Raw genomic sequence first — 22,401 nt, forward strand, 5'->3', positions numbered from 1 at the left:
GCCATTGAGTAAGGGAGGATTTCAGTAGACCTGAGTTTTCCTAGCATTGTTTAAGAGTCGCTGAACATCAGTAACTCTCCTTGGGCCAGATCCTGTGAAGCAATGAGCACCAATAGCCTCCACTGAGAATTATAAGTGCTCATTGGGGCCCAATCTCAAGCCATGGGAAGATGATGGTGTCTCTCCCTGGAAGCCAGTGCAAGAGGTCTCACGGCTGGTATCTGCAGAGAGGCATTGAGGGAAGAAGTTGTGGCCTGTCACACCAGGTTCTACCCCTCCCTTGTGCTCCCAGGCAGATTCCTAGGGAGAAAACCTGGCTCTGGTGAAGTCAACAAGCATTTTGTCTGGGGTGCAGATTTCATCTCAGCTTCACAAAACGTTTTCTAAAATAGTCATAACATGGGGGCTGAGAGGAGTAGGCTGGGTGCATGTAAGGGATGGTTCTGTCCACACAGCAGCCTGGGCTACAGCCATGCTGTAATGTAGACTGGTCACAGGGCCTTTGGTTCTGGCATTTAATGGGCAGATGACACTGTGACAGGTTGCATCACAGAGGTCCCTTTGCTGTTGCCACACGGTGCACTCGTCAAGCCTCTGAGTCTGCCTACCTACCCTCTCGGGGTCCCCCCACCCCATCCTGTTGGGCCAGAAACTCTGGTCTCCCCCAGCCACAGCATAGAGTTGGAGTAACCGTGCTCCAGCAGAGCTGCACAGATACTGAACTAGCTCAGCTCTGGGAGAGCTCAGCGACAGGACCATTGGCAGCAACCAAGAATGCAACGCCCAGAAAGGGCCCAGAACCCATAATAGAGCTACCTTACTCTGTGTAAAAGTTTTACACAGAGAATGCTCGTGAGGTCAGCCCTCTTGATCAATGCCAGAGAGATAAGCACTGTGGTTGCTCCCCACACCCCTGGTAACTATTCTTAGTTACAGTTATTTACAATCATCTCTCCAGCCACGTTTGTGCTTAGATACCTGAGACCCACCTAGCCCAGCCTCCATTTCAGGCTCTGCCCCTGCAATCTTATTAATAGAGTCCCAGAGCTGCTGCTGGCCCTACTTAAGCCAGCAGTAGGAACCAGAAGCTATCGGAACAACTGGACTCCACCTTGTTCTGGACCACCAGGCTCAGACCTCCCAGTATCCTGAGCCAACCGATTGCTAAACTCCTGAGAACCGAAGAGGGATGTTTTCTTCATTGTAGGCAATTTGACTGCTGTTGGGTCATAAATAACGTTATTGCTCATTGCAGGTATTGTGAAACATGTCACCAAAGCTTTTAATTATTGTGGGAATATAGAAGAGACAGACTGTACTTACCCTGTCCCAAAGCAGCAAAACACTGTTAGGGCTTGTCTATGCTGGGGTTCTTTTTTTATTTACACAAAACCCTCTTTTTTCTGAAAAATACCCCAAGGCTGTGTCTAGACTGGCCCCCAGCTTCGAAGGGGGTGTGGTAATTAGGGTGTGGTGAAATTACTAATGACACTGCGGTGCAGAGGCAGCACTTCATTAGGCTACATCTCCCCTGCGGCAACGTGCAACTTCAAAGTCCCAGCTTGCGTGTAGCCACGGGTGCTTCCAAGTGCCTGCGCTCCTTCAAAGGCCCTGTACTCCTCCAAATGTTGAGGTGTAAAGGGACCTGGGAGTCGCACGGGCACTTTGAAGCACCCGCGGCTACACGCAAGTGGGCACTTTGAAGGTGCACACGTCGAAGTTGCCGCAGAGGAGATGTAGTCTGACGAACACCCAAATTACCATGCTCTCTTGGAAGTTGTGGGCTACTCTAGACACAGCCCAAATGTTCATACTGCCCAGCTTAAGAGTCCAGGGTAAAAGGGCTTTTGCATCAAAACAATTACAACAATGAATGACTTTCCGCGACCACCCACCCACACACTTACAAGGTTGAAATTGAGCGTTTGTGTACCATGCAGAGGTGTGGTTGACTTCACTGGTCTCCAGGGTGGCTTCCCATCGGGCGCACCTAGGTAGTCATTCTAGTCAGCACTGCAAGCTCTGCTGCTTTTATCGCAGGTGTCCCAAAATGCACCCCCCCCAAAAAAAAATTTTAAAGAGTAACCATCACTCTGAGCTCTCCCTTTTTTTCCTCAGGTGAGCCAAAGTGCTCAGGGAAAGGACAGCCCAGTGTCCCCTGCAAGCCCCTGGAATTTGGGAAAATGTTTCCCCAGGTAGTTAATGCTGCAAGCTCTGGTTTTTCTTTTTTTGTTGCTGTTTTTGTGTGACACTAAGGCTACGTCTACACGTGAAGCCAACATCGAAATAGCTTATTTCGATGAATAACGTCTACACGTCCTCCAGGGCTGGCAACGTCGATGTTCAACTTCGATGTTGCGCGGCACCACATCGAAATAGGTGCTGCGAGGGTACGTCTACACGCCAAAGTAGCACACATCGAAATAAGGGTGCCAGGCACAGCTGCAGACAAGGTCACAGGGCGGACTCAACAGCCAGCCGCTCCCTTAAAGGGCCCCTCCCAGACACAGTTGCACTAAACAACACAAGATACACAGAGCTGACAACTGGTTGCAGACCCTGTGCCTGCAGCATGGATCCCCAGCTGTCGCAGAAGCAGCCAGAAGTCCTGGGCTAAGGGCTGCTGCCCACGGTGACCATAGAGCCCCACAGGGGCTGGAGAGAGAGCATCTCTCAACCCCCCAGCTGATGGCCGCCATGGAGGACCCAGCAATTTCGACGTTGCAGGACACGGATCGTCTACACAGTCCCTACTTCGACGTTGAACGTCGAAGTAGGGCGCTATTCCAATCCCCTCATGAGGTTAGCGACTTCGACGTCTCGCCGCCTAACGTTGAAGTTAACTTCGAAATAGCGCCCGACGCGTGTAGCCGCGACAGGCGCTATTTCGAAGTTAGTGCTGCTACTTCGAAGTAGCGTGCACGTGTAGACACAGCTTAACAGACCTAGGGTTGCTGGTACCAGGGATAGAACCTGTGAGCATAGGGTCTAGAGCCCTGCACTCTACCACATGAGCTAAAGGCCAGCTGGCTATCAGCTGAGGCTGTAGAGCAGAGACTTCACTCCTCCCAGATGAGGTCTCAGTACCTCTGGGTACTACATTTTGTTTGTTTGTTTTTTCTCTTGGAACACAAACCTCCCATCCCCACCTGCAAGCCCCGGGGATGTTAAAAGGTACTCCCCTCAACTAGTACCATGATTTTTAGGAGGCATTTCCCACTTGCCTCTCCCCTTCCCCACCCCGCAGCTGTATGGCTTTGCTGGGCTTCTTGTCCCTTGCTTGGCTTTCTCTGCTTTCTCGACCCACACGGCTTCTGCAGATCTGTCCTCTCAAGGTGGCTATCACTCCAAAAGGGCTCTTGCTTGGAGTCAGGCCGAGCTGCTTGACCTCCTGAGCATGTGGGGTGAGGAGTCAGTTTTTTCCCAGCTGCATGGAAAAGGGGAAACAGGGACACCTACAAATGATTTCACATTCCCTCGAGAAATTATAACCGAGATCCAGTGCAGGGTAGGGCCAAGGTGAAGGAGCTTCACCAGTCATACCCCAGGGCTCGGGAAGCAAACAAACTCTTCGGGGCTGCCCCCCCAGACAGGCAGGTGCTGTGAGCAGCTGGATGCAACACTTGGGGCGCAGCCCACATCAGGACCAAAGAGCCCTGTAGACACCTGTACCGTGGCATCAGGTAATGAGAGGGGGCAGCTGGCTTCTAATGAGGACCCCTGCAGCCACCAAGCCATCAGAAACTCTCCAGCTCCCAGGGTGAAAGCAACACACAGCCCAGACTGGAACTGCAGGAGGCCAGCACGACACAGACTCCACAGGAGGCACATGCTTCAGGTATGCTCCCATGTATGTGTGTTGTGTGTGCTGTGGTCTACAGTTGCTGGTGTGAATTTGCTTAAGGTTGTCAGGCTGTCTGCAGGCGAGGACAGGCCTGCCTCCCAAAGTCTGTGAGAGTGAAGGATCGTTGTCCAGGAGGGGTTGCAGATCACTGATGATGAGCTGGAGAGGCTTTAGCTTGGGGGGGCTGTATGTGATGGTCAATGGTGTTTTCTTGTTTTCCTTGTGGGGCCTGTGCTCGCCTACAGACAGGCTGCCAATCTTAAACAAATTCTCACCAACATCTATAGACCACAACTGCTTTTGTAATGGGCCAGCTATTCCCAGTCTCTGTTCAATCCTTGGTGTTCAACCACACCATCAGGGGCTCTTTCACCTGCACATCTACTCATATAATACACGCCATCATGGGCCAGCAATGCCCCACTGCGATTTACATTGGCCAAGCCGGACAGTTGCTATGTGAAATAATAAATGACCATTTCCACCCTGACTGAACAGACCTTTTTGGCTCTGGCCCTCCCCTTTGCTGAGACCCCCTCTTTAAATCCTCCTCTGAACCACCCCCAACTAGTGCATCTAATGAAGGTTATGCTCCAAAATATCTATTAGTCTACAAGGTGCCACATGACTTCTTGTTGTTTTTGATAGATATGGATGTTACAGTGGCTGCTCCATGCATCTGCAAAATTGTCCACTATTAACACCCATTCAAATCTGCCTCACCAGTTTTTACCCACAACCTTACCCAGGCCTAACCCCTATTTCCTCCTATTCCCCCCAACCCTCCCACCTAAATGCTCACCATCTTCAGGACTCTGAGTCTCTCACAGGCTTACTGCAGAGAGGGCATTGGAAACAGGAATTTCCCCTGGGCAGGAGAGACTAGAATGCAGCGTGATAAAATGTTGGGATCCCTCAAGGTCTTCCATAACAGACAGAACTTATAAGATACTGAGGGTTAACTTTTTTTTTGCCCTGTGGCAGGGCCGCTAGCCCTGCAACTCTTCTGAGGACTTTCCTGCTGCTCTGAGGCCTCAGCGGCCTAGTCCTTATCCGTTCAGTCAGGCCCGGCAGCTTCATCAGAGCCAGCGACCTAGTCAGTGCTCCCTCTTCCTTGGGGTCACTGGGGTGGGGGTAGGGGAGCTCAGGCCCTCCCTCTCCACTGAGCTCCAGCCCAAGGCCCTGTCAGTAGTGGGGGATCCCCACTGCAACACGCTGAGCTTAATAGGACACCTCTGGGCTCCCAGCCCTGGGCTACTGCCTATCCCATTTCTAACAAGATGCACTGTCCCAGTGTAGCCAGACAGAGTCTCCCCCTTACAAGCCAGCTTGCTCGTTGCCCCCCCCACCGAGAAGCACACAGGGCACGGAAACGGCTGCTGACAGCACAGTCTTTGATGCCCTCATTGAGGCCCAGATATGCTGGCTTATCGTGACCCTGAGAAGCAGAAAGTACAGCTAGAAGGCTAACAGGCCAGACTGTCAACATGAGGGCCGGGGGGACCCTCAAGAAATCACCCCAGCTGGCATTGATCGATATGATGCACACACACACACAATCACCCAGAAGGGGACGTGCCCCGCCCGCACAAAAGAATGTCCTGTACTCCTAAATTGTTTATCTCTTGTCTTACAAGTGCAAACTAAGTAGAAATGCCCTTGTAACAAACTGGTGTCACAAAGACAGACCAGTATGATCTGGCACCATAGATAAGAAAGAGAATACGTCACCCAAAAAGGGGTATAAAAGATGGGTCCAGCAGAACTCTAACTTGGAGTGCATTCCACCAACTACCTGCTGGTCGGGTCAGGTGATTGCCTCCCGAGGTCCACTACTGGGGACGCCCAACCTCGTATTCGTCTTTCCGCGGAATTGAGTGACCGATCCAGCTTGGCTACGCTGGTATCGAGAGACGCAGAGAGGGTAAGATACACCCATGCTAGGTCTCTGACTTTTTTGTGCACAGCTAAAGAATTAGAGCTCTGTAACTTGTGCCAAGATATCATTGTGTTAGATGGTAACAGATATCTTTGTATTGGATTGTAACGGAACTTGTTAACACCTGTACTTTGCTAGCATATAAGAAGTAAACAATAGCCTTTTGTAACCACACGCTTATAACTGTAGCTTAATAAACTTGTAACTAGTTAAGCTCTGAGCCTAACCATTTTGTTAACCCTTTTGTCACTGCAACACAGCCGGCACAACAAAAGAACTTTAACCGGTTGGTTACTACAGCCTGGCCGTGGGTGAGTGTGCTAGGAGCTGCCTGCTCTAACAGTAAAAGACTGGGTTGTTTAGGACCCAGGGGAGTACCTCACCGCACATTACCTGGCCACCGGCTAACACCCAGCTCCGGCTGCTCCTCCTGAGGCTGCTGGTGTTGCCACTGCTGCACTAGTTGCTGGTACGGCTGCCGCCACAGCGATAGTTGTTACTGCTGCGGCTTGCTGCTGCTGCCGCTGTTAGAAACAATTTGGATAAACTAAATATTTCCCTTTTCCAAGGGATTAATTACCTAAGGCAGCAAGAACAGAGAGAGTTTTTTTTTTCTTCAATTGCAAGAGAAGGGTGTCCGCATGGGCACACCCCCAGCATAAGCCACACACATATTTATTCCCTGACCCGACCGCAGAAGCCCTCCTCCTAGGCCCCCATTGGTTAGGGTCCTTGGAGTTTACAGCCTATCCATTTCGCCTTTTTAACCCCATGCCGCTCCGCCCCTGTTTACATCTCCCCTCCCCCTTATTACATCTCCCCTTCCCCTTATTTATGGTCTGCCTTTTATGGTTATGAAGCTGTCGGTAGCATTAGCGCAATCTTGCGGTTAGTTCCCCCAGACAGGGTTTTTTTTCCATCACCGAGTTAAACCGGTTTTGACCTTTCAAAGACTTGAATTTACAGTTTTTAGTTTCCCACTTCTCTTTCTTACTTCCTTGTTCTGAATTAAAACTTTTTATTTCCCTCACCGCTCGAGCGCTTGCTCCCCCTCAGGTGGTGGCTCCCAAGTTCTAGCAGGAGCTGACAGGCCTCCCCGGCCTTTATACTGGGGCAGCAGTTGGAGCATGCCCAGTAGAGCTGAGGGGGAGGAGCTTTTTCCACCCAGCAAGCCTGGCCCCCGACCTGCAGGCTAGTGCGGGGCGACACCCCATCACATTCCCTCTGCTTCTAACAGCTGTCTGCGTGGTCAGCCTAGCTATGTGCCTCAGTAATCTAAGGCAGTGTAGGAAGAGGTCCGGAGAAGAGGTGCTCAAGGAAATTATGAAAACCTGTAACCAGGAAATAGCTGTGCTGTGGAAGGAAGATCGGGAAGGCCACAAGGCATCAAAGAGATGTGAGGCAAGGCCAGAGGGCAGCACAGATGAAAGGAGAGACCAAGCCACTGAAAGGCTTGTCCTGGCTATAGAGGAACAGACTGAGCTAACATGCTCCATTGCCCAGACCAATGAGCCGCACTGGCAAAGGTTCCCCACCTGCACAGATCATCTGGAGAGAAAGCTCAGTCTTCGGGCTGCTGCGCTGTGAGCTGCCCACACCACCTGCTGCACAGCATCCCAGCTCCCTGACTGCTCTGAAAGTGAATCTCAGAATGCAGGGTCCCTGGCTGCTGCCCGCAGATGCCGGCGAGCTGGGCTACCTCGGGCAGTTTCAAGCGGCCCAGAAAGGAACCAGAAACAGTGGGGGGGGAATCCAGGAGGCGAGAAGGTTGAAGGGACAATTTCCCCCTCCCCAGGAAACCTTGTGATTCCTGTTGACTTCCCACAATGCCTAGCAAGGGAATGAGGTGCCAGGAATGGTGGGATACCTGCCCAAAATGTACTACTCTTTTTTCAAAACTGGGCTCTGTCCGTGCGATCGCTCCTTTTCAAAATGCTGCGGTTGTGTGAATGCAATTTGCCGACATTATTTATTTACACGTTAGAACTAATGTCAAAACAAACCTCTGGTGTAGACATACCTCAGCGTAAAATGCCTTGGATGGTCAGGGGCTTGACTGTCAAGTCTTGTTAAAACCAGGAGCGTCTGGGGGAGCCTTAAAGAAGAACAGAGCTATTGAGGCACACGCTTTTGTGGGTAGTGACTCTCTTCGCAGCTGACAAAGTGGGCTTTTGTCCACTTACAACCAAATAAATCTGTTAGCTTTTAAGGTGCCGCTGGTCTCCTCATTGTTTTTGCGGATACAGACTGGCTTAACCTGTTTCTTCCCACTGTTCCAAGAGTAGAGGTTCATTAGGAGCCTCCTTTGTTGATGGACTGTGCTTCTAAGCTAAAATGACTCAGGATATGTCTACACTACCGGGAAGATACACATATGGGCTATGTCTACACTAGCCTCCACCTTTCGAAAGGGGGATGCTAATGAGACACTTCGGGATATGCTAATGAGGTGCTGCCAATTAGGTGAAGAATGTCCTTTTCCCCTAAGGCATAGCCAGCAAGTCGTATGGACTTCTGGTGCCCCACCCCCATGAATATTCACAGCTCAGTGCTCAGCTCCAGCAATGTTCAGAGACCCGGGTTTCAGCGTTTGAAAGCTGCTTCATGCAGAGCTGCAGAAAACCTGCCGCGGATCAGTGCCTGAGGCAGTAGGCCCGCAGCAGGGGATCCCTATTGTCTCGACCTGTGCCAGAGGAGGAGAAGAGGATGTGACATAGCCTCTCCCAGCCGCACCTCCTCAGCAAGGACAGCAAGAGGAGAGGACAGACCTGCTGCCTGAGGGGTGAATGTCTTGCCCAGGGCCGGCCTTTGTGAAAATGACACCCTGGGCAAATTTGCATTTTGATGTTGCTGGCCCCCATGGACATGGTGCCCTCCCCTTGGCCCAGGTCCCCCACAGGCTCCCTATGCTTACGTCCCCCAGCCCCTGGACCTCCCTCCTGCACCCCTAAGTCCTGCACTTCTGCCCCCTGCACCTCCCTCTTGTGCCCCAAGTCATGGTTTCTCCCCTTCAGGGATGGAGATCATACCCACCTGCTATGATCCACTGGAGCCGTGTCTACACTACAAAATAACTTCAAAGTCACTTACTTCCAGATGCAGCTTCAAAGTAGCAGACTCTGAAGTTGAGCGTCTACACACACTCTGCTTCAGCATTAAACGTCGAAGTAGGGCACTACTCCATTCCCGGGAATGGAGTAAGGACTTTGAAGTTGGGCTCCCTTACTTCAAAGTAAGGGAAAACGTGTGTAGACGGTCTGCAGTCTACTTTGAAGTAGCCCCTAATTTGGAAGTTAACTTCAAAGTTAGTCCTAGTGTAGACACACCCTGGGAGCAACTCTGTTGGGGGAGCCAGCTAGAAGTCAGTTGTCTCTTTCCTGATCGAGCCGTGGGGAGTCTGTAAGCCCCAGGGCCCTCAAGCAGGGCCAGGTAGTCAAAAGTTGGTGGCCCTGGTTGGCAAGCAGTCAGGGCAGCAAATAGTCAAGATGCTCAGGGCCTTTAATCCAGGCAGGACAGCCAAAGTTAACAGCTCTGGTCCAGATCCATGCAGACAAACGCTGCTGCTTTGGGGCGAAGCTGCTCTCAACTTATATCTACACTAGAGAGTTTGGTTGCCAAAACTCGCGGAGCATCCGCACACAAAGTGCACGTTGTCTACAGTGCGTCAACAGAACTCGGAACTTTCATCAGCAGCCGTTTGCCTTTCTGCCATGAGGCAGAACGATTCGGTGACAGAATCTGTAGACAAAATCAAGTGTGGATGCTCTGAGGGTAGGAAGTGGGGACATTTGTCAACAAGGAGAGCTCCCCCCCAGACCCTTTCGGGACCTGCCTGTGGGGTCCCAGGACCCACCCCAGGGGTGGAAGGAGTGGGTTCCCTCCTGGTCCGGCTCGGAGCTCCAAGACCTCCTGGGCCTCTGGGCTGAGGAGGCCATTTTGCTGGAACCCTCAGCTAAGCAGCAGAACACCCCGCCCACACCCTGGAGCAGGTGCAGGCCACAGCGGTGAGCTTGGGAACGGGAGTGGGAACGGGAGTGGTGGATGTGGGCCTGGGACCAGTTTATGGCCAGGTTTGGTGCTGTCATCACCATCTGGCAGGTCTTGGCTGTTCCGGGCACCCACATCCACTCCCCCTGCTCCCCACCTCGTTCCTGTCCCCCCACCCCTGGTGCCCTGCCCCAAGGCATGCTGCAGGCCCTGCAGTGGGCAATGGCCATGGCTGCTTCCCCTCTGCCCACCAGCTCCCATGCCATGCCAGCCCTCCCTGTCCCCCAGGCACTTCCCACCATACCAGCTTCCACCTCTCCTGCCCCCACAGGCTCCCCTGTTACCCGGACCAAACCTGACTCCACTGCAGCCCACCCCATCTATATTTCCCCATGCTGCTGGCCCCAAGCCAACCCTGAAAGGACCCTGAACCCACAGGGGGAGAGGATTCCTTGGCCAGCACTGCTCAGGGCTCCTGCCCCCCCGCCCCACCTTCCTAGACTGAGGTCCCCCCACCCCCTGTCCCAACCACCCCACCCAGGATTGGATGCTCCCCTTCCCTCTGTCCCAACCACCCCCAATGTATATAGTTACCCCTCATTTTACAATGTAAATAGTTCTTAGTACACTGTTTATTTTACACATTTTTTTCAAGTTTCCCAAGTAAATGTTTTATTTTTTCACCACCTCTGTGTCCCTCTTTACTGGGGAGGGGTTGGGGAAGAGGGAAGGCTGGAAGCAATAGTCAAAGTCCCCTGGTGCCCTAAATCCGACAGGTGTCGGAGGACCAAGACAGGCCTATTGGCCCACTCACCTCCCCCCGCCACCTCGGAACTACCACCAGAGGGGTGTGCTGGTCACTTTTGGGAGCTGTCCATGGTAAGCACAGCCCCACTTGTCCCCTTCTGTACCCCAACCCCCCATCCCAGCCAAGAGCCCACCCCCACACCTAAACCCCCTCCCAGAGCCTCACCCCCGCCTGCCCCCAAACTCCCTCCCAGAGCTCACACCCCGCATCTCCCTGCTCCATCCCAAGTTCCTGCACACCTCCAACTGCACCCAGACTCCTCCCTAAAGCCTGCACCACACACCTCCTTGTGCACCCTAACCCCCTGCCCCAGCTTAGTGGGACCGAGGAATGGTGGAGGACAGCAGATGGTGGCAGGAAGGGGAACTAATGGTGGCATCTCAGAGAAGGGGTAGGACATGGGCATGGCCTTGGGGAAGAGATGGGAGGGGCAAGGGTCTTTGGGTTTGCCCTATTAGAGAGTTGGCAACCCTCCTGGGCAGGCTTCTAGGCTGCTTGGCTCTGCTGGAAGAGGACACGCAGGTCAGCTGGCAGCTTTCTGGGCACCAGCCAGCAGAAGGGCAGCACCATCCAGTTATCCCTCAGGGTTTTCCAAATCAAATTCCACCACGCCTACGGTGATGCTGTCATCACGGCACAAGCCGGGCAGGCCCGAAGCAAGCCCTGTCATCCCCTCTCATAGCATCACAGAATCATAGAACAATAGAGCTGGAAGAGACCTAAAAAAGCCATCGAGTCCAGCCCCCTGCTCTAAGCAGGACCAAACCCATCAGATCAGCCCCGCCAGGGCTTTGTCGAGGCGAGACTTAAACACCTCCAGCAATGGAGACTCCACTACTTCCCTGGGAAGACCATTCCAATGCTTCACCATCCTCCTAGTGAAAAAGTTTTTCCTAATGTTCAACCTGGACCTTTCCGACCAAAACTTGAGACCATTGTTCCGTGTTCTGCCATCCATGACCACTGTGAACAGCCTCTCTCCAGCCTCTTTGCAGCTTCCCTTCAGTAAGTTGAAGGCTGTTATCAAGTCCCCCCTCAGTCTTCTCTTCTGCAGATTAAACAGTCCCAATTCCCTCAATATTTCTTCATGTCATGTGCTCCAGCCCCCTAATTCTTTTGGTTGCCCTCCACTGGACCCTCTCCAGTGTATCCACATCCTCCCTATAAACACAGTACTCCAGATGCAGCCTCACCAAAGCTGTATAAAGAGGAATAATCACTTCTCTGGATCTACTGGCAACGCTCCTCTTGATGCAACCTAATATGCTGTTAGCTTTCTTGGCTACAACGGCACACTGTTGACTCATGTCCAGCTTCTCGTCCACTACAACTCCCAGATCCTTTTCCGCAAAACTACTACCAAGCCAGTCGGACCCCAACCTGTAACAGTGCTTGGGATTCTTCCTGCCCAAGTGCAGGACTCTGCACTTGCCCTTATTGAACCTCATCAGATTTCTTGCAGCCCAGTCTTCCAATTTGTTTAAGTCAGTCTGGACCATGTCCCTACCCTCCAGCATATCTACCTCTTCCCCTAGCTTCGTGTCACCCACAAACTTGCTGAGGGTGCAATCCAATCCCTCATCCAGGTCATTGATCAATATGTTGAACAGAATAGGACCCAGAACCGAACCTTGGGGCACTCCACTAGAAACTGACCGCCATCCTGACATCGAGCCGTTGATCACTACCCTCTGGGCCCGACCCTCTAGCCAGGTTTCTATCCACCTTACCGTCCACTTATCCAATCCACATTCCTTTAACTTGCCGACAAGAATATTGTGGGAGACCGTATCAAAAGCTTTGCTAAAGTCCAGATAAATCACATCCATTGATTTTTCCCCTATCCACAGAGCCAGTTATCTCATCGTAGAAACTAATGAGATTGGTCAGGCATGACTTGCCCTTCATGAATCCATGCTGACTATCCCTGATCACTCTCCCCTCCTCCAAGTGCCTCAAAATGACTTCCTTGAGGAGCCCCTCCATGATTTTTCCAGGGACTGATATAAGACTGACCTGCCTATAGTTCCCTGGATCATCCTTCTTCCCTTTTTTAAAGATGGGCACTACATTTGCCTTTTTCCAATCATCCGGGATCTCTCCCGATATCCACAACTTTTCAAAGATAACGGCCAAGGGCCAACGGCCAACAACATATGCCAACTGCCTCAGAATCCTAGGATGAATTAGGTCTGGGCCCATCGATTTATGTACATTTAGCTTTTTTAGATCACTCCTAACCTGTTCTTTCCCCACCAAAGGCTGTCCACCTTCATCCCACAATGCATCACTTATCGCATTAGTCCGGGAGCTGTCTTTGTCCGTGAAGACAGAGGCAAAGAAAGCATTAAGTACTTCAGCTTTCCCTACATCATCTGTCACTGAGTTACCTCCCTCATTCAGTAGGGGCCCCACACCCTCTCTGATCACCTTCTTCTTGTTAACATGCCTGTAGAAGCTTTTTTTGTTATCCTTAACATTCCTCGCGAGTCGCAATTCCAGTTCTGCTTTCACCTTCCTGATAACTGCCCTACATTCTCGAGCTATACGTTTATACCCCTCCCTAGACATCTGTCCCAGTTTCCACTTTTTGTAAGCTCCCTTTTTGTTCCTGTTTTCCAAAGATTTCCCCATTAAGCCAGTCTGGCCTCCTACCATATTTACTTCTGTTGCTGTGCATCGGGACAGTTTCTTTCTGCGCCTTCAATAGGGCTTCCTTAAAATCCTGCCCGTTTTCGTGGACTCCTTTTCCCTTCATGGCAGCATCCCAGGGGATTCTGCCCATCAGGTTCCTGAAGGAGTCAAAGTCTGCTTTTCTGAAGTCCAAGGTGTGTGATTTGCTGCTCTCTTTCTTTCCTATGGTCAGAATCCTGAAGTCTACCGTCTCATGATCACTGCTTCCCAGGTTGTCCCCCACCTCTACCTTCCCTATTAGTTCCTTCCTGTTTGTAAGCAGCAGCTTGAGCCGCACATGACCTCTGGTCGGGTCCTTCTGCACTTGAACCAAGAGGTGATCCCCAGCATTCTCCAGAAATTTCCTGGACTGCTTGTGTACCGCCGTATTGGTCTCCCAACAGATGTCAGGATAATTGAAGTCCCCCACGATAACGAGAGCCTGCGATCTGGAAACTTCTCTCAGTTTTCCAAAAAAAAGCCTCATCTACCTCATCATCCTGATTTGGCTGCCTGTAGCAGACACCAACCACCACATCTCCAGTGCTGCCTACACCACTAAGCTTGACCCATAGATTCTCAACAGGCTTTTCTCCCTCTATGTACTGGAGTTCCAAGCAATCACAGTGCTCTCTTACATACAGTGCAACCCCTCCTCCTTTTCTCCCTTGCCTGTTCTTCCTGAACAGTTTATACCTTTTCATGGCAGCGCTCCAGTCATGCGTCATCCCACCAAGTCTCTGTTATTCCAATCAAGTCATAGCTCTTGGACTGAGCCAGGGCTTCTAATTCCTCCTGCTTGTTACCCAGGCTTCTGGCATTGGTGTACAAACACCTTAGCAAACCAGCTGATCTCCCTGCCCTCACTACTCAAACCAGGGGTCCACTTTTGTTGTACATTCCTCTTTGCATTTCTTCCCGGCCTCCAAGTTCTTTTCTACCCACAGGGTTTCGGTCACCGTCCCCCAGCGAACCTAGTTTAAAGACAGCCCTGTTAGCAGGCTGAGGATGGAGAGCTGTCAGATCCATCATCCATTCCAATGGAAAGGGCTGAGGTTGCTGCCCATGGCCTGCCACGTAAATACCCCCTCAGCCAACTCACAGTGTGCATTAACTCTGCCCAGGGGTCAGGGCAAATGAGAGGCTGTGTGAGGTCCTGGTGTTTTCCCCAATATACACAGACAATGCGGCAGCCAGGAGTCAGAGCTGATTAATGATACCAAGAAGAGCCGTTTAGGGTAGTGTGTTTCAGGAGGAAGGATTCCTGAGAGATTTAGCAGCTCAGGCGGATTAAGGGTCATTTTTCACTGGGTTGCCACAGAAGAGGACCCGGAGCTAGAAGCTCTCATGTGTGAGAGGAGAGAAATGGATACTTTCCTTCCTGGCTGTTACTGTATTAAATGCAAAGGTCCGGTCCAGATGAGGGCACATTCACTGGTCTAATTCTGACTGACTGGTGTATGAGAACTAGGTGGTCTCCAGCAAGATAGACAACAACTAATGAACAGCCTCTTCCATTGCAACCCAGCCAGCCAGTGGACCTGGATTCCCTCAGGCTTTGTTCTTCTCTGTAATTCCATTATTGTCAGGATTACCGTCTGTCCTGCTTTGGCCAGGACAGCCCCATAGTTTGGGTGCCAGGAAGGCTTCCCAATTTACTTAAACGAAGGGGCTAACTGCCCTGTATTTGTGTCGTGGGAGCAGCTGTCGCTTGGGTCTCAGCTTCCTGCAGCTTAGAGAAGCCAGGAGTCCGACCAATATGGCCAACGCCCCTTTCTTGGCTCCCCACAGCTCAGGGGAGCCAGGAGCCGGAAGGTACCGCTGCCACCCCTGCAGCTCACGGGAGCCAGGAAAAGCAGGGAGATCCCCAGCAGGGGCTGCAGCCCATTCCCAGCACCCCAAAGATTGCAGCAGCCAGGAGCTGCAGCTGTCCACCTCAGCCAGGGAGCACGCCCCCCGCAGTGGGGTGGCAGCCCCCACAGGGCAGTCACAGCCTGAGTAGGGTGCCCATCCATCTCATTTTGGCTGAGACAGTTCCCTATTTCAGGCTCCAGGAAGGCATCATTTTTCCCTTCCCACTCCCAGGGTGTCCTGTGCTTAGCCTCGGGAAATATGGTCACTCTAGTTATTCTTTGAAGGAAAAGAGCACCTAGAGTCCAAGATTGGGGCCCTATTGTCCTAGGGACTGTGCATATACACCCCAAGAGACAGTTCTTGCCCCCCAGAGAGCTCACAAGGGGCAAAAAATGGGAGGGGAAACTGAGGCACATAGCGAGGCAGTGACCTGCCCACAGTCACCCAGCAGGTCAGTGGAAAAGCTGGGCACAGAAGACTGGTCTTCTACATCCTGGGATTTGTCCTTGGAAGGCGTGACTTTAGCCCTACCTCTGCTAGCTTTGAGCAAGTTGTAGCCACTGTGTACCCAGGGTCCTAGATGGACTGGACTAGTCCAACACATGCTACAGCTTCATCATCAGGGTGGCCCTATTTCCTTCTGCTGAGTAAGAGACACCTGGTAAAATGACTCGTATTCAGGTGAGTTCAATGCAGTCAGTCATAACTCTGCATTACAAACATCCAATTACAAAAGTCTAAGTGCCAAAGACCAAGCCGGCTTCATATGTGGCTCCTTCTTTATTTACTGTCTTATCTTTAAGGTTTGCAGTGACACAGACACCCTCCTGCACCCCTCTCTCACACACAGATTGGGGTAGCTCACCACCCTGACCCAACCCAGTGCTCTCCAGTCTCCATGGCCCCCTGGGATGGACCTTCCTCTCCTGGCACCTGGAGCCACTTCTCAAGGAAATGTGAGGTGCACGCAGGGTCCCGGGCTCCTCTCCCTGGGCTTCGGTCAGTGTTCTCACCAGAAGGTGGCCTGCAGCAGGCTTCAGTGCTCTGCAGGAGGGAAGGGATGGGAGCTGCTTTCAGCCAACAGGGTGGTTGGGGATTGGAGGTAAGGATGACCTGATCCAAGTTTTTCTGCAGCTTATCTCTTCCCTCCTTCCCCTCTCCCTGCTCCCTGGTGGGTTGAAGCAGCTTGGCCCTTGCTGCCTGCACAGCACAACAAGGCAGCTAACCCCCGCCAAGCTGCTGCTGGCCACCAACGCAACCCAGCCACCCCCTGGCTTTAGTGTGGACAGCAAGGGGTTAAGCCATAAGAATTCATTTGGCATGAGGGCCGGGGGAACCTGGTTGCAGAGTGTGGCAAAGTGAAGATTTTATTCCCCAGGTTAGGTTGCCTGGTTTCTCCAACCATGGTTAGGTTGCTTGTGTTCCCTACTGCCCTGTAGTACCACCAGGTGTGTGCCTCAGTTTCCCTAGGCACAGCATCCATGCACAGCTGGTGATGGGAGTTTCAAGGTGATAACGTCTCACCTGCAAAGGTCTTCCAAGCTCTTTGTAACCTATCCAACCAGGTAACCCCTTTCTTCCCTGAGGAACAGGACAAAAGAGGGAGGAGGGGCCTGGCTGGTTGGAATTGGAACTGGGCTGTTGAGTGGGGCAGTCTCGTCTGAATGGAGAGGGAGGCAGAGGGGCCACAGCCCAGCTCGGGGACCCCTTTGGGCCCTCTTTCCCCAAAAGGGGTGGTAGTGGCGGCTTCTGGTTTCTATGCTGACAAGTCTGTTCTATGCTGTGTCGCTGTCAATGAGAGTCACATCTGACTGTGGATGAGGTGCAGGGGCTGGTGACTGCTATGATCTGTGACACAGGGGTTCTGCAAACCAGGCTGGAAAGGGTGCCTAGGGGACACAGCAGCCCGGCAATCCCTGGGGGCAGGACCTGGGGCAGGGGCAGCATGTGGAAAGAGTGCTAAGCGCCCCTGCCTGAGAACCTACAGAGTCAGGGCATAAACAGGCTGGAAACAGCTTCCTCCCTGACACTCCAGAGCTTAGCTAACTACCTGGTGCACTGGACAGTTTTATCTGCGCTCTGTGAGCCACAACACTGACTTGGTTCAGTAATAGTGAAGAGGTTATTTGGCAGTGATGAGGCCACATCTGGAGTATTGTGTCCAGTTCCGGGCCCTCTGGTATAGAAGGATGTGGATGCATTGGAGCAGGTCCAGCAGAGGGCAATGAAAATTATTTGGGGGCTGGAGCACATGACCTATGAGGAGAGGCTGAGAGATTTGGGTTTGTTTAGTTTGCAGAAGAAAGGCGTGAGGGGTGATTCGATAGCAGGGGGGAGGCTCTAAAGAGGATGGTGAGAGGCTGTTCTCAGTAGTGAGGGATGGCAGAACAAGGAGCAAAGACATCAAGTTACAGCGTGAGAGGTCCAGGTTGGATATTAGTAAAAACTATTTCCCCAGGAGGCTGGTGAAGCACTGGAATGTGTTACCGAGAGAGGTGGTGGAATCTCCATCCCTAGAGGTTTTTAAGCCCCGGCTTGACAAACTCCTGGCCGGGCTGATTTTAGTTGGTGTTGATCCTGCTTTGGGCAGGGGGCTGGATTTGATGAGGTCCCTCCCAGCCCTGGGATTCTATGAGTCTATGATTCTAGGTAAGCAAACAAATCAGGATTCAAAAATCCTGGAGGGGCTATGGGGCACCCCCAGACATTTGTTACATGGTACGCCCCAGGTCTCCCCACCACCCTCCTCTTTAAAGGAATGTGGCGTGCTCCCCACTCCTTGCCTTTTGAAACCCGGTCCTGTCTCTCTCTCTGCTGCAGAAGAGAAGCTGGCAGCACTGGGAGATGAAGTGCTGCTCTTTGCCCAGGGAGTGTGTGAGTTGCTGGAAGACGCTGCACCACAGACAGCATTGTACGGTGCTTTTCATCTAATAGTGCATGCTTGCACGTTCTCCAGCTGCTGAGCACATCAGATATAGTGTCTGAGGATCCGACACCTCGTAAATACACATATTTGTGCAGTTCTTCCTGATCTCCTGGCCAATCACTCCCAAGAACAAAGCCATCAGCTATGTGCTCCATCTTTCAATGAGCACTGAGTGCTCTCCCTTCTTTGCCATTTAACTCCTTGACCTGGCTCTCCCTCCGCTGGCAGCACCGTGAATTCAGCTCCAGGGATGGAGTGGGGGAAAATTAGCATTTGGAACAGCTCCTCCAGGGATGAGGCAAATTCTCCATCATGTGGAGCCATTAAAGCAGGTTTTGATGTCCAAGAGACATTCTAACTCAACCACAAGATATGGGCGTGGTGCTCTGGATGTTCTAACTGAACCACAAGATATGGGCGTGGTGCTCTGGATGTTCTAACTGAACCACAAGATATGGGCGTGGTGCTCTGGACTTCAAAGCAGCACCCTGGAACCCCTTGTTTCCCACCGTCCAATAATAATGATCTGTTGGGTATGCCTTGTGAGGCAGCATTTAGAAGGCTTGATCCAGTGAACGTTAACATCCTGTTGGGTTCCATGTGAGATGATTGTATGTGAAGTTATGGCATTTTGCTAAATGTGGGTGTTATTGAAATATGTTGTGAGGCAGGGAATACTCACAAGCTGCCTTTCTAGTACAACAGTGGAGTAGCCAGATGCGCTTGATGGTCCATTAAAGGGAATTTATTCTTGCATGGGCCATTTTATGAGCCACAGCTTGACAAAGTCGTGGCTGAGAGGATCTAGTTGGGGTTGGTCCTGCTTTGTAGTATAGACACAGCCATGGTTCCCTTAGCTGAGGAAAAACATCCTGAGCTTCAGAGACCCAGTTAAAACCCCAAATGGACCCCCACTTGTAACTGCCCACACGTAGACTTAAACCTGGGACCTCAGAGCAAAAGGTCAGCTGCTCTCAAGGAGACTTATTCCTTCTCTGTGTAAGTGGTCTCAGTGCCACTCCATGGGGGCGGTCAAAACCAGCTAGGTGTGTGGGGTTACACAGGGTGTAACCTGATTGCAGCAAATGTCACTTTGCATTAGGTAGTGCAGGAAACTCAGTAACAGGTTTGCAGCAGAAGGGAGTGGTTGTGAGCTGACATATCACCATTGCTCGAGTTGCAGTAATGCCTGACTGGAGGAAAACCATTTCCACAGCCAGGGCAAGGAAATGTGGAAGAGAAAACAAGCCCGACACCACTGCCCCTGATAATGCAAACCAGCCTTGGAGTCAAAGCCCTGCTGAGAAAGTGAAAAGCAAATGCCAATGTAAAGGACTGGATGGAAGCTGCTGGGAGCACATTTGTCCCCAGAGTCATGTGTTTCCAGCCCTGGCTGAGACAAGCCTGGCTCGTCGACAAGACACAGACCCAGGGCAGCTGACAGATTTCACTGGGCCCTGGGCAGGGTGGGGGGTAGCAGTTGAGGGCCCCTTGGAAGGGTTGAGGCCTTGGGCAGAAGGACACAGCTGGGGTTAGCCTCCTCGGCCAGCCCTTCAGTGCTGCCCAGGGCTTCCAGCAGTGATTTAAAAGTCTCTGTCCACTGCTTTTCCAGCTGTCCTGATGGCTGGGAGCACCAGACCCTTTTAAATCACCAGGCCCCAGGGCAGCTGCCCTCTGTGGCCCCCGCATCAGCAGGCCTACACAGATCCTTTTGCTCCTGTATGACCTCCTGCCACATGGTCCCCAAACAGGTTTGAAAGCAGGGTCTTTACCACAATTGTGCGCGCTTCTACCACTTGAGCTAAGGGAGTGGCTCCATTAGCCACTGGCAGTACTAAGTTGTTATCTTCCTAGTGAATCAAACCCAGCTGGTTCCTGCAACACTGTTCTGTTTCAATGACTGTGTTGTTTTGATTGAAAAAAAAATACTTTTTCACAAGGCTCCTGGCCAGATCTGCTCCTTTTTACCTGCCAGCCATCTGCAAGAACTATGAACACCTCCTCCCGCTTTAAACTACTGTAAATGATCGCTCGCAGCTGAGGGCAATGGGGAATCAGGCCCCAAGAGGACAAACTTGCTGAGCCAAAGCTGTAGCTGTAGGTTCATGCAGGTTGTTACAGCCATTCGAGGGAGACATTATCACCACCACTGACTACATGCATGCTGAGTGGAGCCACCAATGGAACGAATGGATGACGACAAAGACAAACCTACTACTCCCTGACCTTGAGAGAGGCGCCCATGGGTGGGATGTGTGAAATCTCAGCCTGGTTGGTCTCAGGCTGGTCCCCCTTCCCCCATCCCTACATTGGAACTGTCCGCTTGGACTCAGTGGAATATCAGATCTGCCTGGCTTGAGAAAAGCTCCCTGCGTAGTTGAGAGGATCTCAGAGGTTTCCACGAGTGCTCAAAGCAGCTGTGTATGACGAGACCCAGCTGCCCTGCTTGTGCGTGCTGGGTGGGGAGAGGAAGGTGCAGGTTACGGTATTCTGCTGAAGACGCCCTGTTCTAAAAGCAGGTAATCCTGTAGTTAGGAAACCCAGTTAGCGTGAGTGGAAAGTTACCCCCACTTGCCCTGCCCCCCCACCCCCTCACTCACAAGACCCAGTGAAGGTCATCCGAGTGCGGACAGGGTCTTGGAGTTGGAGGGAGGGATAGTTGCCCCGGCAACCACATTCCAAGAAGAGGCCATGCAAGTAAGAACCACGATATAGCACTGTTAGCCGGCGGCCAGGTAATGTGCGGTGAGGTACTCCCCTGGGTCCTAAACAACCCAGTTTTTTACTGTTAGAGCAGGCAGCTCCTAGCACACTCACCCACGGCCAGGCTGTAGTAACCAAACAGTTAAAGTTCTTTTTGTTGTGCCGGCTGTGTTGCAGTGACAAAAGGGTTAACAAAATGGTTAGGCTTGGATCTTAACTAGTTACAAGTTTATTTAAGCTACAGTTATAAGCGTGGGGTTACAAAAGGCTATTGTTTACTTCTTATATGCTAGCAAAGTACAGGTGTTAACAAGTTCCGTTACAATCCAATACAAAGATATCTGTTATCATCTAACACAATGATATCTTGATACTAGTTACAGAGCTCTAATTCTTTAGCTGTGCACAAAAAAAGTCAGAGACCTAGCATGGGTGTATCTTACCCTCTCTGCGTCTCTCGATACCAGCGTAGCCAAGCCGGATCGGTCACTCAATTCCGCGGAAAGACAAATACGAGGTTGGGCGTCCCCAGTAGTGGACCTCGGGAGGCAATCACCTGACCCGACCAGCAGGAAGTTGGTCGAATGCACTCAAAGTTAGAGTTCTGCTGGACCCATCTTTTATACCCCTTCTGGGTTACGTATTCTCTTTCTTATCTATGGTGCCAGATCATACTGGTCTGTCTTTGTGACTCCAGTTTGTTACAAGGGCATTTCTACTTAGTTTGCACTTGTAAGACAAGAGATAAACAATTTAGGAGTACAGGACATTCTTTTGTGCGGGCGGGGCACGTCCCCTTCTGGGTGATTGTGTGTGTGCATCATATTGATCAATGCCAGCTGGGGTGATTTCTTGAGGGTCCACCCCCCCTCTCATGTTGACAGTCTGGCCTGTTAGCCTTCTAGCTGTACTTTCTGCTTCTCAGGGTCACGATAAGCCAGCATATCTGGGCCTCAATGAGGGCATCAAAGACTGTGCTGTCAGCAGCCATTTCCGTGCCCTGTGTGCTCCTCAGTGGGGGTGGGCAACGAGCAAGCTGGCTTTTAAGGGGGAGACTCTGTCTGGCTACATTCCACCCCCTGATGCACCACACTACATCCCAGAACGCAAGGTGGTGGTGATGCCAGCACCTTTTGCCCTCCTTGGGGGAAGTCTAAAAGTGCCCAATGATCTGATCAGTACGTGGGGAATCGCGGAACTGGCTAGGATCACTTGTCAGCTCCATGTATCGGATTTGCGTGGAGGAGATAGCCACATCAATTAGTCTCCTAACGATGCACAGTGTTATACAAGACACAACTATTATGATAAGAACAATCAAAATAGTGGTTACAATAGAATGCAAGAATGGAGTAAGAGAAAATTCTAATTGTTGAGCTAACCATTTTAACTATGAGATAGTTACAGCATGTAAGATTTTAACTGCATCTTTGATGGCAGATACATCCTGTTTAATCTGTTCTGAGTGTTTACCTAAAAGCAGTAAGATTGGTTAATTACAGCACAAACGCTTCCTTGTTGGGCCAGGACTACATACTTTGAGACCCACCCATCCCTTGCTGACACTCAGACAGAGAACAATTAGACAGGAAGGCAGATGAGAATTATGGTCTAATCCAGAAAGTTCAAACCGGTTACTTCTACCCACACCAGCTTGGCTAGGAGGA

This window comes from Carettochelys insculpta, chromosome 27 (assembly GCF_033958435.1).
Source record: "Carettochelys insculpta isolate YL-2023 chromosome 27, ASM3395843v1, whole genome shotgun sequence".
Classification (NCBI taxonomy): domain Eukaryota; kingdom Metazoa; phylum Chordata; order Testudines; family Carettochelyidae; genus Carettochelys; species Carettochelys insculpta.